This window comes from Nematolebias whitei, chromosome 14, assembly GCF_014905685.2.
Source record: "Nematolebias whitei isolate Nwh7 chromosome 14, NemWhi1, whole genome shotgun sequence".
NCBI lineage: Eukaryota > Metazoa > Chordata > Actinopteri > Cyprinodontiformes > Rivulidae > Nematolebias > Nematolebias whitei.
This window is the reverse complement of record NC_056511.1, coordinates 47,360,190-47,382,895: the sequence shown is the minus strand read 5'-3', so window position 1 is coordinate 47,382,895 and position 22,706 is coordinate 47,360,190. Positions and strand designations below refer to the sequence as shown.

The following is a 22,706-nucleotide window of genomic DNA, read 5'->3' as shown; positions in this document are numbered from 1 at the left end:
GTAAATGTTTGAGTCAGGGCGTGTACTACTACACTAGTCTACTGTAGCACTTGAAGGTTGCAGGCCTGCTAAGGCGAAAACATCCAGTTTGAAACGGATTATTTGTTTTGGGCATATGCTTTGCTTGATGGATCATCTCTACGTGATGTCTTTGTTTACAAAGAGCAGGGTCAACAGCGAGGGTGGAAATCCACCCTGTCCTGTGATGGTTCACAGCTGGGAGGCTTATATTATATCTCATCTTACATGCATGCACTGTCTGCCCCTTTACTGAGGCCATCACAAGTAGCTCTGGTTAGTTATTGCCCGCCACTAAAGGTCAAACGGCGGGCTATAATGTTTTTTCCCATTTATGCGCCTACTTACTCCAGAGCTAGCTGACCTCCTGCACAGGAGAGATCATCTTTGGGCCGCAGCGAGAAAATCTGACTCAGACACTGATTGGTTGAGTTTTCATCAGATGAGGAATAAATGCATAACTGCTGTCAAAGCAGCAAAACGCAACTATTTCTTATCTCAGACCTCCAAAAATCTAAATGACCCTAACAGATTCTGAAAAACCATCAAATCTCTCTCAGGCACCCCCCAATCATCTGACCTCCCATCACAACTTCTTGTTAACTCTGTTCCTGTGTCAAATAAGCACGAGATCCTGAACTGTCTCAACAAACATTTTGTTGCTTCTAGTTCTTTATTTGACACAGTTACTAATGGAAGATCAGCCACTTCCCCTAATAACCAAACTTCTACAAATCAAATCCCTCCTACAAGTCAATCCTCAGTTAATCACACCTTCTCTTTTTCTCCATTCTCAGTCAGTGAGGTCAATAAACTGTTAAAAGATCTTGATCCTAAAAAATCTGCAGGTCCAGATGAACTTCCACCTTATTTCTTAAGGCTGGCTGCTCATATCATCACAGTCCCTGTGACCCACATCTTCAATCTCTCCATAAGACAAAACTCCATCCAGACACTTGGAAACAGCCTTTGTTCTTCCTTTGCTGAAGGGAGGAGACCCCCCCTCACTGAACAACTATGGACCAATCTCTAAACTCTGCATTTTAGCCAAGGTTCTAGAAAAACTGATAAACTCTCAAATAAAAATTACCTGGACTCATTTAACATCTTACCTCCACATCAATCTGGTTTCAGGAAACAACACAGCACAACCACTGCTTCACTGAAGGTTCTTAATGACGTTGTTGAAGCACTGGATGCTAAGGATTATTGTGCTGCACTTTTCTTAGACCTGTCTAAAGATTCTGACACTGTGGATCAGAACATCTTGTGTCATAAACTCTCAGAAACTGGTTTCTCAGAACACACCATGGGTTGGTTCTCTAACTATCTTTCAGACCGGAGGCAATGTGTTCAACATAATGGTACTTCCTCCAGTTATTTAACATTCAACAATGGTGTACCACAAGGCTCAGTCTTAGGACCCACCCTCTTCACAATCTACATACATAATGTAGGTAAAAACATCCCTAATGCATCCATACATTTCTATGCTGATGACACAGTTGTTTATTGTCGAGCTAAAACTGTTGCTAAGGCTTTCCAGCTTTTGAAATCTGCATTCAACTACATCCAGACTGATTTGTTCCACCTCAAACTTGTCCTAAATGCCGACAAAACTAAAGGGAAGTTGGTCCCAGCAGTTGTTCTTCCGATTTCATCCTCAAATGGTGTCCCCATTGAGTTTGTTGATTCCTATAAATATTTGGGTATCTTGGTCGACTCACATCTTCTTTTAAGCTCCATGTGGAAAACTTGGTAAAGAAACTGAAAGTTAAACTGGGTTTCTTTTTCAGAAACAGATCCTGTCTAACTCTGAATGTTAGGAAACACCTTGTATCTGTGACTTTCCTTCCCTCAATTGATTATGGTGATATTATTTACATGAACGCTCCTACAAGAACCCTGCAGATGTTGGATGCTGCAGATGTTGGATGCTGTCTATCATGGTGCACTAAGATTCATAACTGGCTGTGATTATCGTACCCACCACTGCACCCAGTATTCACTGGTTAACTGGACATCATTAACTTAACGCAGACTCTCTCACTGGTACATTTTCATCTTTAAATCACTTCCTGGTCTGCTGCCTTCATACATCTCCTCCTACATGTCTCTCTGTGAGTGCAGCTACAGCGTGCGCTCTCAGGACATTATTACCTGCAGTGTTCCCTCAGTGAGGACTGAACTAGGCAAAAGGACCTTCTCCTACTCTGCTCCTGTTTCCTGGAATATCTTACAAAAACAATTGAAGCTCTCGACCTTTGACCTCTCTAAGTGTCTTTAAGAATCTGTTGGACTCCTGGCAGGGACCAATGCAGACATGTTCCTGTTTTTAGTTTCCTACATTCGCCTTAGAATCTAGCTGTTTTTTGTTTTTTTTGTTATCTTTTCCTTTTAGCCATCCTATTTGTTAAAAAACAAAACAAAAAAAACCCTGCAGTATGACTTTTTATAACTGTTTATTGTTGTTGCTGTTGTCCATTGTTGTCATCATTCTTTGTTAAATCAGGTCTCTCTTGTAAATGAGTCCTCGAGGCTCAATGGGTTTTACCTGTAGAAATAAAGGTTGATACTTGTGTTAGTTTCTCTGCCTGTTAACAAAGTATAAACCACTGGACACTAGGAATGTGCGATATGGTATAAAATTCATATCACGATATGTATTGTGAAGGGTGGCGATAGCTATATATATCGCAATATGTTTTGGGTATAAAACTTAATACGACTTTTTTTAAAAGCATAGGGTGTCCTTTTGCTATCATATATTTTGAATTTAAAAAAATTCCACTACTAGGTCCAGAGAGTTTTTAAATAATAAACAAATCAAGTATTAGGCTTCTTTCTTGTAGTGCAAAATATATAAAAGGTAGTTCTCGCCATATGTTTTAAACAAAAGAATATGTTGTTAACTCTTAACAGTTTCCAGTCTTCTCACTTAAGAAATGAACATCAACAGAGCAGCATTTTACACTGAAACACTTCACCCTCCAGCCCTCTAGTGGGCGCCTCCTTCTGCTTTAAGGAGAGCTGACACAAAATGACTGTGGCTTTGAGCAGAGGGTCTCGCAGTAAAATCACACAACACAGCGTTCTTTTCACAGATCGGAGAGCAGGTTTCTCTACAGCTGACCAACGCTTACTTTAACTTTCGATAGAAAAAAAAAAATAAAACTTTCGACAGAACACAGCGTTTTGCGCATGTATCAGAACACTACGGCAAGCCGGCTATAGTTAGCTTGTAGCTTCGCTACTTGGCTCTCCAAGAAAAGACTTTAACGCCACTTACGCACAGTTTTCAACAAAAAAAGTAACAATTAAACTGACAACTTTGATTTTACATTAGACACAGCATTACTGCTGTTAGCCGGTAGAAGACACATGTCTATCGCAGGCTAAATTCCTATCATTTCTACCATGTACCGTTTATATTGCGCATTCCTACTGGACATATTTTAACGGAACTTGTAGAACAAAATCTTTAGGTTGATTTATACACTGCCTGGCCCACCCAAAAAAAAAAAAGCCACCAAAAAAAAGGTCACACATTTCGTTGGACCGCCTTTAGCTTTGATTACACCATGTATTCGCTGTGGCATTGTTTCGATAAGCTTTTACAATGTCGCAAGATCTATTTTACTGAGCCCCGGAGGGGACATGGGGGATTAAAAAAAACAACTTTTGCATTCCCTCGCAAAAGTTTTTGCGTTCCCTCGCAATACTGTACTGTATGTAGTGTTACCTCACAGACAACAAACGTTCCTCCCTCAAAGAAACTGGTCCAGATGACCCGACTGCGAATTATTGGATTTGATACCTGGATGAGTGAGCATGAACTTTGTTTCCAGATTACATGATTTAACCTTTTTTGTTCTCACAGACAACAATAACAGTGGAACAGACATCCGTATTTGAGGTTCATGGAGTTTTGTTTTGAAATCATCCTTAAATATAAGGATATCCTGTGTGTGCTACAATGGTGAAATTAGTTTTACTTTGGATATTTCACGTTCATACTCCGTGGATTCAGCGGCGGCTTCCTCGTTTGAGCCAACGCAGACGGTCTGATTTCAGTCAGCTGATCTCAGTCTGTTCCTCCTCCGAGGAGTGATGGTTCTCTTAGGGACCGTCAACAAATAACCGGGTTAATGAGCTTGGTCTAAACACGTTATACTATTTTAGATATATTTGCAGAGTATTTGTCAAAGCAGCACCATATATCATAAGTTTTCTCAGTATATTACATGGTAATAAATCATGAATTTTCTCACCATTTAAAATCCAAAAGAACAAGGTGGCACTTGTGTTTCAAAAGTACTAAAACTTTCTTTTAAAGCATCAAAGTTCATTCAAAGATTCAATGTTCTTTATTGGTCATTCGCACCACATGTGGTGCATCTGGTGCGAATGAAATTGTGTACACAGGGTCCCAGTTGCATCCAACAAAAGTATTAAAATATGTGTAAAAGAAAAACAGTAATAAGATCTAAGATATGAACTAAGAAAAAACGTTAACTAAAAACACAGCACACACTTCTGGAGGGCTTCATCAGTCTGAGGAGTCCCAAGTAAACTTTTCCCCACTAAGCTGTACACTCCTTTAGTGGACCAACCAGTTTGCTGGCTTTGCTGGTGACTGATGAAGCCCTCTGGATAGAAAAAGAAACTGTCCAGATGACCTGACTGACCGTTATTGCATTTTGTACCTGGATGATTGAGCGTGAACTTTGATGCTTTAAAAGAAAGTTTTAGTACTTTTGAAACACAAGTGCCACCTTGTTCTTTTGGATTTTAAATGGTGAGAAAATTCATGATTTATTACCATGCAGAAATATACTGAGAAAACTTTAGTTATGATACATAGTGCTGCTTTGACAAATACTCTGAAAATACAGTAATTTGTTGACAGTCCCTAAGAGAACCATCGCTTCTCGGAGGAGGGACGGACTGTGAGCAGCTGTCAGCTGACTGAAATTAGGCTGCTTGCGTCGGCTTGAATGAGGAAGCCACCGCTGAATCCACGGAGCACGAACGTGAAATATCCAACGTTAAATTAATTTTACTAGGGGTGCATCGATAAGCCGGCCGCTACTTTCATGAGAAACTGATTTTACCTTTTTAAACAATTGTCTAAACTTCATTTATATTTCAGAGCCCTACCTCATGGCCAGTTAAAACAAGTTTGTATTGTTTCTAGAATATTGTTCAATGTATGTTTTTCAATAAATTAAGACTGGAAAATTGAAGGTGCATTGTGACCTTATAACACCTGACAGTGTCGCTTATAAAACAAAATCGCTATCAGAAGGTCAGACGTTTTAGAAATCTGTGATCGGCCAGAAAATTGCAATCGGTGCACCCCTAAATTTTACCACTGCAGCACACACTGGATACCCTTTATATTTAAGGTTGATTTCAAAATTCAATTCAGTTTATTTATATAACGCCAAGTCACAAACTCCATGAACCTCATATACAGGTGTCTGTTCCATTGTTGCTGTTGTCTGTGAGGTAACACTACATACAGAACAGTATTGCGAGGGAACGCAAAAACGTTTGCGAGAGAATGCAAAAATTGTTTGCGTGGGAAAGCAAAAGGAAAAAAATCCCCCACGTCCCCTCCGGGGCTCCGTACTATTTTCATCCAGTGTTGCATACATTTTTTATCAAGATCTTGATAACTAGGCACTAGTACGGGTGTAACAGTACACTAAAATTACATTTCGGTTCAGTTCAGTTTCAAGGAGGGCGAGGTTCGGTTAATTCTCGGTACAAAAACGGCCAAAATAAAGACTTACAAAATGTTTATTTTGAAAATATGCTATGTAAACAAGTTCAGTCATTACAGACTTCTTGGCTGGAGGTGATCTGGTGGATGAAGAAGACTCAGCTCTATCTCGTTGACATCCTCAGACCGCAAACAGCACAAAGAGATAAAAATATAAAAAAAAGAGTTATAAGATTATAATTTTTAAATTAAAAAAGTTAATTAGATCACAGTAATACAAAAAACATTACCCCTTCCTGCACGGTCATCATTTATAATATGAGGTGGTTGAATTTCTCCCTCATCATCATCAATGTGGCAGAGTTTTAAATCTGGTCCAGGGCTTCTTGACAATATCAGTTTTAGCTTTTTCGTAAAGTGCTGCTACAACTTTTTGGCTGAAGTGTTGACTTGATGGGATATCGTAGTGGGACTCAAGAACTTTAATCTTTAAAGCCGGCGCATCAACAACAGAATATGGATGTAGATCCAGAGCTTTAAAAACTCCTACAGCTTGTGTTATTGCTCTGGACCGATCTGAATTACCTGATAAAGGTTGTTTAAATGCTGCTGTTATCGGTGTTTGCAACAACCAAGCTGCTAGAAGAGACGTTCACATTCAGATGATGTCATTTCAAGCGCATTAACAAGTTAGACGTGTTGCCTGCTAAATATCCAATCTCCGTGAAACAACGTTGACACACAGCTTTGGATTTGCATTTGTCTTTCCCTATCGTTGAGTTTTAACAAGAAAGCCATTATGTTCCTAACAGGAGACCACAACAAGATGCTAAGCTACTAATGCTACGCGTGCTGCAAGGCTATGCAACAATTAATAGTGCCACGCTGAAACACGCTTAGGAACTTTAGTTCCTCTGTGCAACTTCCAGAACTTGTAACAAGGTGATCAGCTGACCCTGAAGCTTGTGGTGTTTCAGCTTCCTCTGTTCCTGCAGGAATGATTCATTTCTCTCTTTTTTTTTTTTTCTCCTTTGATGGCCTCCCTTCTCCACTTACAGCCATCCTCTCCACACCATTATTATGAAATATTTATTCTAGTGATTATCTAGTGTAGTTTTTTTTTTAATAGGATAGGAAGAAAGAAAAGACAAAGTAAGACTCCAAAATATAAGAAATATACACAAAGAGAGCACACGGCAAAACACCCGGCCACTGTCTGTTCACCTGCAAAGAACATGACAAAACACAGCAACAAAATACATATGTATAAAGAACTTAAAATATTCATGGCTTTGCAGTAAAATTCCATAAATATATATACCCATACCTACGCCTATATACATACATACATACACATGAATATACATTCATATACATATCAAACTGGCAAACGATCTGAACGACTTCTATTCACGCTTTGAAGTCATGGACTCACATTCCTCCATCCTCCACACCAACCCCAGCTCAACTGGTTTAACCACTTGGGACTGCCCTCGACAACCCCCTGCTATCTTTGTACAAGAGGATGAAGTAAGGAGGCTTTTTAAAAGGCTGAATACACATAAGGCTGCAGGCCCAGACCTTGTGTCACCCTCCACGCTGAGACATTGTGCTGTAGAGTTGGCTCCGGTCTTCACAGGGATCTTCAACTCTTCTCTGGAGTCATGCCACGTCCCAGCCTGTTTCAAGTCCTCCATCATCGTCCCTGTCCCCAAGAAGCCACGTGTCACAGGACCAAATGACTACAGACCTGTAGCTCTCACGTCTGTAGTTATGAAAACCTTTGAACGCTTGGTTTCATCTCACCTCAAGTCCATCACCAACCCCCTCCTGGACCCCCTGCAGTTTGCCTACAGGGCCAACAGGTCTGTAGATGACGCAATAAACCTGGCTCTTCACTTCATCCTGCAGCACCTGGACTCCCCAGGAACCTACGCCAGGATCCTGTTCGTGGACTTCAGCTCCACATTTGTAGTGAACTTAACCTGATGTCAAGACTAAGCCTAAGGTCAAAACCCTTGACCTTAAGAACCTTGTGGGACAAGAACTGTCATTCCATTGATTTGAATCCAGAAATACAGGTTCACCCATCCTGAGACTCTCTTTCTTGAAAATCAAGTGAAAGAACACTCTCTTTTTATTATCATTACTATTTTACAAATGTTGATAATCAATGTGTCTTAGTTCAAACCATTTTAGATGTTGCAGTGAACTAATCAATTTTATTAACTGTAGAATAGTAATAATGATTTTTAATGCTTATGCAGAGTTAGAATTCATGTTAAGGTCTGTTACAGATTTTTATGCATTTTCTGATTTCTGTCTTTGAATGAGCAAGTGTGCGTTTTCCAAGGTCAGGAGTCGAAGCAGACATGTGTTGGAACAACTGTCTTGTTTACATCCTCTCAGACGTCAACGGAGTTGGCACCTGTTTCTAAAACTCGCCAAAACAAACTCTCTCTGTCTCTGAGAACAGTCTCACCTGTTCCATAACAATTCTTGCTTTTTTCTGACTCCTAGTAACCTCTTACGTCACAAAACACACCCCTGTCGGGTCGGTATTGACCAATGGGAAGACTCCCAAATGAACCGGGAAAAGGGCTCTTTAAAATGCCGGTACTTCCTAGTTCTCTCAGTTCGGTTCTGCGCTGAGAAGTCGTTTGGGAGAACAGAAGTCCAGCATGATAAGGTTCCTCCGAGTTGGATTATAACATCCTCCACCTCTGAGTGGAACTTCTGAAGTACCCCACTCATGTGAAGTCCACTTGCTGATGTGAGCTGGTGTCGGACGGAATCTCGTCACTACTTCGGACGAGTCACAGCCATCCTATGGAGACGCTGGACAGGTAGCGTTAACTGGACCTCCATATCTGCTGATTAATCTTCAGAAAGGTAATGAGTCAAGTTTCCTACCGAAGCGTACCGAGGAAGGCTGGGTTCTGATGGAGAGTGTCGGTTCTGGTGAACACTTCCCCTCACATACCATCTTTTACTCCCTTTAAACTCCATCTTTCCATCTTTAAATTCTTCTCTAAAGTAGAAATCCTTCCAGATATTTTAGAAATGTCTGTGTAAAGTGCTCATCCACCGCCGTGTGGATAATTGATCATAATTGTACAGTTTTCATAAATGTCTGTGGTGAAGCAACGGAAAATCATGGCCGTATGGTTTTCCTGATTGATTGATTATGTTGTTATTTTCATATTTTGCCAAATTAATGTAAATGTTTGATGTTAAACTTTGATTCTGTAAATAAATGACCGCATTCATTTTGATGGGTCAAAGATAAATGACGTCTCACGTTTGCATTTCATTAAATTCAATGCACGTTTTATTCAGTCCAGAAAAATGAGGAATCCGTTTTAATTGATGAATATTTTGCAGCATCTGTTCATCTACACATTTAACACCATCCTCCCTGCTCTGCTCCAAGACAAGCTCTCCCTGCTCCATGTACCTGATTCCACCTGCAGGTGGATCACAGACTTCCTGACAGACTGGAGTCAGTGCGTGCGGCTGGGGAGAGCTGTCTCGGACACTCGGACTATAAGCACAGGATCTCCACAGGGCTGTGTGCTTCCCCCCTGCTTTTCTCCCTGTACACCAACTGCTGCACCTCCAGCCATGACTCTGTGAAACTTATTAAGTTTGCAGATGACACCACCCTCATCGGGCTCATCTCGGACGGTGATGAGTCTGCATACAGGAGGGAGGTGGACCGGCTGGTGACCTGGTGCAGCAGCAACAACCTGGAACTCAATGCCCAGAAGACAGTGGAGATGATTGTGGATTTCAGGAAAGCCACAGCCCCTCTGCCCCCTCTCACCTGTAATGATACCCCCATCACCACTGCAAACTCTTATCGGTTCCTCGGCACCACCATCACCCAGGACCTCAAGTGGGAGCCTACCATCAGCTCCCTCATCAAGAAGGCCCAGCAGAGACTGTACTTCCTACGACAGCTGAAGAAGGCCAAGCTGCCAGCCAAGCTGATGGTGCAGTTCTACACGACCATCATGGAGTCCATCCTCAGCTCCTCCATCACGGTGTGGTACGCCGGGGCCACTGCCAGGGACAGACTCAGACTGCAGCGCATTGTGCGCTCAGCTGAGAAGATGATCGGCTGCAGCCTTCCATCCCTCCACGACCTGTACGTCTCCAGGGCTGTGAGGCGAGCAGGTCGGATCACAGCTGACCCTGCTCACCCTGCACACGGACTGTTTGAACCACTCCCCTCAGGCAGGAGGCTTCGGTCCATTCGGACCAGAACCTCCCGCCATAAGAACAGTTTCTTCCCCTCTGCTGTTGGACTCCTGAACACTCATAATGCTACCTCATAATTTCTGCTTTGGTCACATTACATCTGTATTATAATTGTGTAGTAGAACATATGCTGTCATATATTCATACTGCTAAAACGGATTATTTCATTTTTCTGGACTGTTTAATAACGTGCACCTGAATTTCATAAAATGTGGACGGAAACGTTAATTATCTTTGACTCACCAAGACAGTGGGTCATTTATTAACATAATCAAGTTTAACACATCACACATTTACATTAATTGGCAAGAATTGAAAATAACGACAGCTTATTAATCAGTTTTTACAGGAAGTGAACAATACGGCGATTGTTTTCTCACTTCCAGCAGAACGACAAACGTTATTAATCACAGCAGACGTCAACCACACGGCGGTGATTGAAAAACTTTGCTTCAGACATTTCTAAAAATATCTGTAATGATTTTTAGCAGATAGAAGAATTTTAAAGATGGAAAGATGAAGTTTATCTTGAGAGAGATATGTGAGGGAATTTGTCTGTTTTAACCAGAACATGCACGCTCCTTTGGAAATCAGCTTATCCCAACGGTACACTTTTGGTGAAGATCGACTTTTACCTTTCTGAAGATATCTCAGTTCCGGCGTAAAGTTCCACTTCGAGCCACTTTTCAGCGTCTCCGTAAGAACAGCTAAACCTCCGGAGTCGTGAGATCATCCAGGCCAGACTTTCATAATTCCTAAATCTTTTCTCTTCAGTTTGATTCTCTTTTCAACAGCATCCTGAATTCCAGCCTTCAGGAACTCTGGAACTGCTGAGTTTCAGAACTGCAGAACTTCCTGCAACAACTGGAAACTAGCTTGAACTAGGAAGTGCCAACATTTAAAGAAAGCTCACTTCCGGTTCATTTGAGAGTTTCTGATTGGTCGATGGACCAAAACAGAGGTGTGTTTTGTGATGTAAGGTGTTATGAAAAGTCAAGGAAAAGATTAAGATTGTTTAAGGACAGACAAAAGATATCATGAGAAACTTCAGACTTCGTGGAGTCAATTCTCTAGTATCTTGCTGTAAAAGTTAAACATGACATTTCTTTTCAGTAAACTTGCAGTTGACCGAAACTTGAACTTTGACCAACTTCCATCACTAGCTCACTTCAAACAGACGATCAAGAAATTGAATCATTACTCTGTAACGTATTCCAACTTGATTTCACTTTGAATGAGGATTAAGAATCATTATTACTGTTTCACAGTTAATAAAATGAGTAGTTCACTTCAACATTTAAACATTGTTTGAACTAACACAATTTGATTATCAAACATTTGTAAAATGGTAATGATAATAGAAAGTAGTCTTCTTTTACTTGATTAATTCAAGAAAGAAAGTCTCAGGATGGGTCAACCTGTATTTCTGGATGCAAATCAATGAAATGACAAGTTCTGTCCCATATGGTCCTTAGGTCAAGGTTTTGACCTTCAGGCCTAGTTCACTACAATTGAATACTCCATCTGTACTGTTCTCTAAGCTTTTTTATTGTTTTGTATTGTATGGGTGTACATATGGTTATGTTATGTTTTTAATTTTACTTTATTTGTGGGTGTACACAGGCTTATGTCTTATGTAATGTTCTCATTTTTACTTAATTTTTACTTTATTTTTACTTTATTTTACTTTATTACTATTCACACCTTATGTCGAAGCAAATTCCTAGTTTGTGAACCTCGTTCATTGACATGGCGATAATAAACTGATTCTGATTCTGATTCTGATATCTATATATCTACATATAAAGCCTACATAAGCATCCCTGCATCTATTTGTGTGTGGTTGTGAGCATGCATAAGTGTATAAGGCTTCTCTAATAGAACATTTAATAGTAACTGTGAAGCAGCAGAGACCCAACCCCCAAGACCAGAGGCAGACAAAAAAGGGGGGACCAGAGCCCAAGACCCCAGGAGGGACCCCGACCGCGGAGCCCCCAGGGCCACCCACACAGGACGAACCACTCACCCAACCCCCAGATCGGACCACAGGGGAGAACCGGAAGATCCCCACCAGCGACCACATGTAGTGACCCCCCGGGGCCAACAGCGACAAATTCATAGGCCCCCGCCGGAACCCGCCGCACCGATGCAGTTCCAGGCCCGGGCACCGAGGCCCGGGCACCGAGGACGCACACCACCCAGGCCAAGGCCCGACAGGGCCAGAGGACCCGAGCCCCACCAGGCAGACACCAGGCCGAGCCGACACATGTCCAAGCGCCCAGCCACCCCAAAGCACTCCCAGTTGTATCAAAGAGGGGGCAGTCCGAGTCTCGGCCTAACAAATACCATTCATACACAGACACAATCACACAGTCCCAGCCTCATTCTCACACTCACTCACAAGACATATAATAACGATACATTTCATTCTTATTCCCAATATGCACGCTATACCCCAGGTCCAAGACATGTACCCGCCCTCTACAGGGGGCAGCCCATGCCCAAACCCAGGAGGTAGACCCATTCATTCTTAAGCGGAGAGGAGCCAATATCCCAGACCCGGCCCAGGCCACGCCCAGCCGACAGGTCACGCCACCGACCACCCCCCACACACCGCCAACAACCAAGCACGCTCCCCCAGCCGACCGCCCGCCAGGCCCCGGCAGCCACCCCGGCCAGCGGGCCAACCATGGCACCCAAGAGCCAAGCTCAGGGGGTCCAAACAACCCCAGGGAGAGCACAGCGCCAGCACCGCCCACGGCAATCCCCCAGACCCCGAACCCCCACATAGTCCTGGTCAACACCTGACGGCCTGCCCTTCTCCCGGACCCCACCCCCGGAATGGCAGTTAGGGAACCAGGGGGGTGAGGAAAAAAAAAAAAGAGAATAAGACCCCGACACATACACCCCCGCCCCTAGATGTGCTGTTGATTTGTGTTGTTGTTGTATAGTGCCATTAAAAAGGAAAGAAGAAGGAGCAAAGGCTGGCATGATGCCAGTTTCCCCTCCACCCCAACTCTATCCAAACCCTAGTGTCTAAATGCAACCATTGTAAGTGAGCACAGGCACGGGGGCGAGAGTAAATTCATCCCACCACCCATAGCCATAGTGCCCACCTCAAGTTCCTATATGTGAATGTCATGAGGATGTTATGAGTGAATGTCTAAGGTGTACAATAAAATTGAGTCCCAGGTGGCTATGGTCAACAGAGATGTAAAATTGTTGCAGCACACCCGAGCCCAAACAACCCTAAATGTGTGAAATTGAAATGAAGAGGGCGGAGATGCATGGTGAGGGATGGGGAGAAATATAACTGTAAGAGTAAATGCTCCCACAGGGAGTCGGCTCCCCCACTGACACAACAGCCCCCCCCCCCCAGTTCCCCAAGGTCCACCCAGAGATTGAGGCCAAGACACCTCTCCATCTGGACCGAACGCCAGGCCCGCTGAGCTCCAGACCAGAGAGGGACAGAGCCCCGAGGGCCGCCAGAAGCAGTACCAGCGGCCCACACACCCGAGGGCCGCCAAGACCCCCACAAACCGCAGTCAGCCCGCCACCAGATGAAGCCAAACCCCACCAGGACGACCCGGCCAAGAGCGCCCGGCTAAGAGCGCCCGGCCAAGAGCGCCCGCCCAACCGCCGACAGAGCCAGGAAGCACCGGGAACAAGCCCCCACCACAGGAAAGGGGCCAGCCAGTCGGCCATGTACAGTCCCGGCCCGCCCCCAAGGACATCCACCCAGTCCCCACCCCAGAAAAAATACTACATCCACCCCTCATTCGGACATCTCTCAAAACACATAGCACACTAGACACCTAGGCTGGGTCAAACTACCCCCTCTTAGGGGCCACTGGTCACACCCCCAAACACCCAATCCCCCAGCCCAGGAACCCACAACCTACCAGCGAGCCGAAGGCCCCTGCCCAGAACCGGGCACCAGAGCGCAAGCCGGCCCAGAGCCCGGCAACCCGCCCGCCAGAGCCCAAGATCCCCGATCCCCACAGGCCCAAGCCCGGGGGCGACAAGCCCCCAGAACCCCAAGCCCCTGCGCCCACCCCGAACCCACCCCAGCACAGCCAGGCTACCAGATTGGTGACCCACAACCGCCGCCACAGACCACCTGAGGGCCCACATGCAGCCACCAGCAGACATCCCCCAGAACCACCCAGGCCCTCCCCAGGGCAAAAGCAGTGCCCCCCTGCCCAGGTACCCCCAAGAGCCCAGCCCCCGGCAACCCCCCCGGCGCCCCAAACCCATACACCCACCTCCACATCAACCCCAAGGCCCCACAAGGTCAGATCCCAGACTACCCACCCTCACTATGTAACAGAGCCGATCAAAGGGGCCCAGAGAGATTGATCCAATGTGTCGGCATATGCTGTTTCAAGACTAATATGATCTAGCAGAAGATTTTTATACTGAATAATGCTAAGATTATTTTTATTTTTCCAATTCAGGAGTATGGTTTTCTTTGCGATGCATAAAGCAGTGAAAATCATGCGACGTATTTTTTCCAGAGTAACATCTTCCAAGATAGCCAATAAGCAAACAGACAGAGAGAGTGGAATATTACATTTCAGACATTTAGACAAGTCTTCACAAACCTGGACCCAGAACCTCTGAACGGGTGGGCAGAACCAGAGTGCATGGATATAATCATCAGGAATATTGCCTGTGCACTGTGAGCAGTTGTTAGATGATGTAAATCCCATCCTAAACATTCGCTGACCTGTATAATGTACTCTATAAAGAACTTTATACTGTATTAATTGTAAGTTGGAGATTCTAGTCATTTTAAATGTTTTTAAACATATTTGAGACCAGGTGTTTTGGTCAAAATTGATTGATAAATCTGACTCCCATTTTGCAACAGGTAGCATTATGGAGTCATTGATTCTAGACAATTTCTTGTATATTTTAGATAATAATTTGAGGGATTTAAGATTAAGGAAATCTAACACACATATTGGTGTTTCTAACAAAGTTTTATTAAGCTTAAATTTCTTTTTTATGATAGACTTAATTTGTTGATATTCTAAGAAGTATTTATTTTCAATGTCAAATTGTATTATTAAATTATTAAATGGAATAAAGTCTACACCTTCAAATATGTGTTCCAGACGTTCAATTCCCTTGACTCTCCAACCTGGGAAATTTAACATATTATTTTCTTGTAGGATGTCAGGATTGTTCCAGATGGGTGTATGTCTACAGGGGAGTAGTGAAGATTTTGTCATTTTCAAATACTCCCACCATGCTGTCAGAGAAGAGCTAATACTTATGCTTTTAAAGCAAACATGTCTTTTTATATTTGTGCTAAGAAATGGTAGATCTGAAATCTTAATATTATTGCATAAAGTTTGTTCTATGTCTATCCAAGTTTCATCTAATGTATTCGGATTTAACCACTTTGAGATATATTGTAACCTATTGGCTAAATAGTAGTGATAGAAGTTGGGAAGTTCTAATCCTCCGGTATCTTTAGATTTCTGTAATGCTTTTAAGCTAATGCGTGGAGTTTTGTTTTTCCAAAGGAATTTAGATATCAGAGTCCAGTGAGTTAAACCATTCAGTTGAAGGCTTATTTGGAATCATTGAGAATAAATAGTTTATTCTCGGCAGGACCATCATTTTTACTGAGGCAACTCTTCCATAAGTGATATGGACAGAGATTTCCATCTAGTAAGATCATCTTCAATGTTCTTTAAAATTGGGATATGATTCAATTTTATTAAGTCTTCCAATCTAGGAGAAATATTAATGCCCAAGTATGTAATGTTACCTGATTGTAGTCGTTCATTGAGAGAAGTATTAAACACGCAGTTTATTGGAAGAGCTGTAGATTTTGACCAATTTATAGAATAATCAGAAACTTTTGAGAACGAGTTTATTAATTCGATAACATTAGATATTCAGTTTTCTGTGTTCTGAAGAAAAAGTAAAACATCGTCAGCATAAAGACTAATTTTATGTTCTATGTTTTTACACAGTATACCTTTAATATCAGCAGTTTGTCTTATTGCTGCTGCTAAAGGTTCAATAAAAATAGCAAATGGCGCAGGTGAAAGTGGACATCCCTACCTGGTCCCCCTCTGTAAACAGAAGCTTGAAGATATTTGATTATTTGTCCTGACACATGCTCTTGGTGAGCTATATAATATTTTTAACCAATTAATGAAATGGTCCCCAAAACCAAATTTACCCAAGTTAGCAAATAAAAATTTCCAGTTTACCCTATCAAATGCTTGTGCCATGCTGAAACACGCTTAGGAACTTAAAGTCCGCTGCGCAACTTCCAGAACTTGTAACAAGGTGATCAGCTGACCCTCAAGCTTGTGGTGTTTCAGCTTCCTCTGTTCCTGCAGGAATGATTCATTTCTCTGATGCGCTTTCTCTGATCACCTGACTCTGTTCTTGCTCCATGGACTGTGTATCTCAAGAGACAGTTAAGCTGCACGTGTTTGTACCGGCAGTTTAGAGCGGGGGAGACGCAGCCCGCACCAGCAGCTCAGAGCGGAGTGGGGTGAAAAAAAAAGACGAGTGACATCTTAGAGCAGGGGAAGGGAGAGACATATGAGTTGTCTGTACCTGCAGTTTAGAGCTGGATGGAGGGACAGCTGAGCCGTGTGTTATTGTTTTAGCTTTTTAGCTAGCTAGTATTGCACGCAGCTAATAAGCGTCACACCACTACAGACTGGGGGGGGGGGCAATTTGGTGTGGTCTTTCGGCGCGCTCGGTTCTGTTAAGGGGGCAGGGTGCCCTGACGTATTACGTCATGAAATTAGCATATCATGATATAATTTTTTTGCCCGGGACGGCACGGGGACCTGGGACCTTCCACCCAGAGCTATGGCTCAGATACGGCAGAAATCCTGCGAGCGCCTGTGGACGTGTAGCAGCACGAGAGAACACTCAATTTCAACTATAATTATCGTGGAGCCACGGGACGATCCACCGCTGGGGTGGATGTGTCTGCTCACAGCCTGTGGTCGTAATGCTTCTTCACCTCCCTCTCTCCCTCTGATATCACGGTTTTCTGAACCGAGCTCAGGAGGAGGGACTGACAGCTCCTCTGTCCCAAGTGCGTGAACGCATCATGGTTCCCAGGCCTACGACACTTGTTATCGGGGCGCTCGTGGAACCTGCCGTGGAGGGAGGACGCTCTCCTCCAGGCGGGAGGAGCGACCAGGAGTTACCCAGAAATAGGCCAGCACCTGTGGGTATGGCCGCTGAATGGATCCGCTTAGAGAGGATGGGTCTCCCACAGGATATAGTGCGCACAATTCAGGTTTCACGTGTTGCATCTACCACAGCGCTGTACACATCAAAGCGGACAGCTTTTCAGTGCTGGTGTACAGAGAAGGGTGTAGAGGCCACCTCATGTCCATTAGGTGGCATGCTGTCCTTTCTACAACAGCTGATGGACAGGAACTTGGCGTCCAGCATGATTAAAACGTACGCTGCAGCCATCACTTCCTGCCACGAAGGGTTCGGAGACAGAACAGTTTTTTCATCATCCGCTGATGAAGCGTTTTCTAAATGGTGTACGGAGACGCAGGCCTGTTTCACACCCACTTGTTCCACAGTGGGATTTAACACTGGTCCGGCAAGTCCTGATCAAAGCTCCATTTGAGCCTCTGGATCAGGTTCCACTTAAATTCTTGTCTCTTTAAACAGCCCTGCTGCTGGCTTTAACATCCGCTAAGAGAGTGAGTGATTTATATGCCCTCTCTGTCGCTCCGTCATGTCTCAGAATTCAGGCTGATGGCAGCTCAGCTGATTTAAGACCAAAACCCAGCTTTTATGCCTAAAAACATCACGAGCTCTTTTAAATCAAGAGCGATATCGTTGTAGGGGTCCCCCCCCCCCCCCAGATCAGAAGAAGCAGCGTCTTTTCATCTCCTCTGTCCGGTGCGGGCGCTGACGTGTTACATAGCGTGCACAGCTGCAATGCGTCAACATTTATTTGTGCATTATAGAGATGCAGCTGCAGGTCGCCCGTTATCCACCCAGCGCATGTCACACTGGCTGTGTGAGGCCATTTCTGCAGCCTACAGAGCATCAGATGTAGAGCCTCCTGTCAACCTCAGAGCACACTCGACCAGGGTTATCGCATCTTCAACTGCCTTGCCTAATGGTATGACAATGCAGGACATTTTGTACTGCGGCCGCGTGGTCAACACCCTGCTCATTCATTCACTTTTATCTACTTGATGTGACGGCTCGTCCCATGACACATTCTGTCCTTAGTGTTTACAGAATGAATATTGTTGTTTCATGGAACTCCGTTTAACTCACATCTGTCTGCATGCATTACAGTGTGAGATATTGTTATCAATCACAAATTGTGATTGTTATTTTGGTTCTATTGTCACTAATCAGTTCACGACTATTGTTACCAATCAGTTCATTTGATTAATAATCAGCTCTCCTGTTATTATTAATCTGTTCATACTGTTCAGCCGTAAACCGGTTGGTTCATGGCTCTTTTCAGTATTTTTTCCCTCCCTGTTGAATTTTCCGGGGCATTCATGCATTCAGAACGCATAGTTACACAACATTCGTCTGTGCATGGCACACATAATTACGCAATGCGTAATTACGCACATGGGGAGCTGAGTGACGAGACATTTTTTTGGGGCAAGCTTCTGCTTCATACAGTGTTCGAATGGACCCAGTGAGGCGAGGACAACATCCTTCGCCCTTACTCCATCAGCGACAGCCTTAAAGGGCGAAGCTTATACGAAATAGAACGTTGGTTACGTACTATAACTCCAGATTCTATGAGTATAAGCGTAGCCCTTGAAGCGTCGGGCCTCACTGGCTCCTAAATGGCTGAAGAAAAAGCTATTTTTGGGAGCCGATTTCCCGCTCTTAACGTAATTTATACGGACCGGGTGGGGCCCACACAGCAGGTGGGTGTGAACTAAATTTTCAGTGCAATGCTTCGCATATCGGGATAAACCCATCAGCGACAGCCTTAAAGGGCTATGCTTATACTCATAGAATCTGGGGTTACAGTACGTAACCAACGTTTTTAATACAATAAACGCCAACCTTCAAATAATCAAGTTCAGTTATGCACTCAATACTTGGTCGGGAATCCTTTTGCATGACTGCTTCAATGCGGTGTGGCATGGAGGCAATCAGCCTGTGGCACTGCTGAGGTGTTATGGAGGCCCAGGATGCTTCGATAGCGGCCTTAAGCTCATCCAGAGTGTTGGGTCTTGCGTCTCAACTTTCTCTTCACAATATCCCACAGGTTCTCTATGGGGTTCAGGTCAGGAGTTGGCAGGCCAATTGAGCACAGTAATACCATGGTCAGTAAACCATTTACCAGTGGTTTTGGCACTGTGAGCAGGTGCCAGGTCGTGCTGAAAAATGAAATCTTCATCTCCATAAAGCTTTTCAGCAAATGGAAGTATGAAGTGCTCGAAAATCTCCTGATAGCTAGCTGCATTGACCCTGCCCTTGATAAAACACAGTTGACCAACACCAGCAGCTGACATGGCACTCCAGACCATCACTGACTGTGGGTGCTTCACATTGGACTTCTGGCATTTTGGCATTTCCTTCTCCCCAGTCTTCCTCCAGACTCTGGCACCTTGATTTCCGAATGACATGCAAAATTTGCTTTAATCCGAAAAAGTACTTTGGACCACTGAGCAACAGTCCAGTGCTGCTTCTCTGTTGCCCAGGTCAGGCGCTTCTGCCGCTGTTTCTGGTTCAAAAGTGGCTTGACCTGGGGAATGCGGCACCTGTAGCCCATTTCCTGCACACGCCTGTGCACGGTGGCTCTGGATGTTTTACTCCAGACTCAGTCCACTGCTTCCGCAGGTCCCCCAAGGTCTGGAATCGGCCCTTCTCCACAATCCTCCTCAGGGTCTGGTCACCTCTTCTCATTGTGCAGCGTTTTCTGCCACACTTTTCCCTTCCCACAGACTTCCCACTGAGGTGCCTTGATACAGCACTCTGGGAACAGCCTATTTGTTTAGCAATTTCTTTCTGTGTCTTACCCTCTTGCTTGAGGGTGTCAATGATGGCCTTCTGGACAGCAGTCAGGTCGGCAGTCTTACCCATGATTGCGGTTTTGAGTAATGAACAAGGCTGGGAGTTTTTAAAAGCCTCAGGAATCTTTTGCAGGTGTTTAGAGTTACGTCGTTGATTCAGATGATTAGGTTAATAGCTTGTTTAGAGAACCTTTTCATGATATGCTCATTTTTTTGGACAGGAATTTTGGGTTTTCATGAGCTGTATGCCATAATCATCAGTATTAAAACAATTAAAGACCTGAAATATTTCAGTTGGTATGCAATGAATCTGAAATATATGAAAGTTTCATTTTTATCATTACATTATGGAAAATAATGAACTTTATCACAATATGCAAATTTTTTGAGAAGGACCTGTAGATTTTTTTGTTTACCGGACAAAAAGTGATTTGAACACGACGTCTTCGAGAACAGATCCTTAGCCAGACTCAACTATGTTCTGCGGTGAGCTTCTCCGACGGAGGTCCTTCACATTTCCTTATTTTTGGGATTAAGTGAAAACTGCGCTTTGCCCAAACGTCTACCCGGTTGTAATATCCTCTAACCCAGCACGAAACAACCATTGCAATTTACTTAAAGAAAGGAAAAAAAAATCTCAAGAAAATTAACTACCGGTAAATTGCACTGTATCTGTACCTGCTGCTAGAGGTAGCCTTCCAACATGGAGGTTGCACCGGAAATGCCCCTGATGTTACGTCACATGGAAACTATGTATTGACTTTTCATTTCATGGTTACGGTCCTGTGTTTTTTCTGAGGGACTGGAGACGTTTGAGAGCTTGCTCTTTTTTACTTGGAAGCTCTGATCTGGGAGAGCAGAATGGCAAAGTGCTCTTTGTGGATTACAGCTCGGCCTATAATACAATCATTCCGGACATTCTTATAAATATATTGGACAATCTCTGCCCCCCCCCCCCCGTGCCTGGATAAAATACTTCCTAACCAATCGGCCCCAATCTGTAAGACTTGGTCCCCACCTCTCCTCCACTCGTACGCCGGCTACTGGTTCCCCACCAGGCTGTATGCTGAGCCCCCTGCTGTACTGTCTCTACACCCATGACTGCAGCCCGGCCCACAACAACAACCTCATTGTCAAGTTCGCTGATGACACCACAGTGGTCGGACTAATCTCTAAGGGAGATGAGACATTTTACAGACAAGAGGTCCTGAAGCTAGCAACCTGGTGCTCAGAGAAAAATCTGTCTCTGAATATCAAAAAAACCAAGGAGGTGATTATTGATTTCAGGAAGCACAGCACCAACCTAGTCCCCCTTTACATCAATGGCGAGTGCGTGGAGAGGGTTCACACTTTCTGATTTCTTGGTATCCATATCTCTGCTGACCTTAACTGGAAAGAGAACACCACAGTGGTCATCAAGAAGGCTCAGCAGAGACTACACTTCTTAAGAAGCACAACCTGATGCTGTTGACCTTTTACCGCTCGTCCATCGAGAGCCTGCTGACATACTGTATCTCAGTATGGTACGGCAGCTGCACCCTGGCTGACAGGGAGAGGCTTCAGAGAGTAGTCAAGACAGCACAAAAGATAATTGGCTGCCCTCTCCCCTCCCTGATGGACATTTACACATCACTGTGCCTCAACAGAGCAGAAAGCATAATCAAGGACTGTTCACACCGGGGTTTTGAACTGTTTGACTTGTTACCTTCAGGGAAGTGCTACAGGTGCATCAGAACAAGAACAAACATATTCAAGAACGGTTTTTTTCCCGAAAGCCATCACCACACTGAACTCACACATGCACTGATTTAATAATCTAACCTCCCAAACCCTTGGACTTCTATTGCGCAATACTACTGACATTTCATACTCTCATTCACCTTAACTACCTCACTAATATCCATAATGTGCAATATAATTGTGAAATACGTGTATTTTTTACTTTCATAGTGCTATTATATCTATATTGCGTTACATTTTTTATATTTTTAGTGTGTGTTTTTCTTAAGCATGTTTTTGCACTGAAAAAAGGAATGGCTCTTAATTTCATTGTACTTGCGTATAATGACAATAGAGGCATTCTGATTCTCTTCTGAAAGGTGCCACCCAGCTGTTACCCTAATTTTGATACACTTCTTTTTTCATGATGTCAGCGTAGCATCCATCCATCCAAGACCTTATCAGAGACAAATCGTCCTCAAAGAGACAGCGTCCTCAGAGACACAGTGTCTTTCCTACCCCTCCCATTCTATTCTGACATAGGAAGTTTCTTTTTACCCTTCTCTCTTTGTGTGCTAATCTCCCAAGTCAGGATGAGTGCCCCTAGACCACCCTGACATCTTGTATGATTCTAGACCCCCTCTGTGCTAATAAGCCCCTTTTATAAAGACTGGACTTTAGTCTCCGGAGAGTAATCTCTAACAAAGAAATGACATGTACTCTTATTAGCAAGAACTGGTTGCCATAGCAATGAAAGAAGTTAATCCCAGTTGAAGTTCTGAATCAAAGAAATCCATTGTTTGTATCAGCATGGTGCCAGAATCTAACTTGCATTTTGCTAAAAGAAATGGTGTTTATGTATGGCTTTAACACACTCCTTAACAAAGGGCCATTGTGTTATCTTCTTGGGACTTTGAGAAGGGAGGTTATAATTACATTAATTATTATGCAGTCTGTTACACCCATTG

General features: G+C 43.8%; 1 protein-coding gene across 1 annotated transcript in view; it reads left to right on the top strand.

Annotated features, from left to right (window-relative positions):
* usp25 (ubiquitin specific peptidase 25) overlaps nucleotides 1-22,706 on the top strand; it is a gene marked incomplete in the record, with an annotated part of 317,087 nt that overhangs the window by 663 nt on the left and 293,718 nt on the right.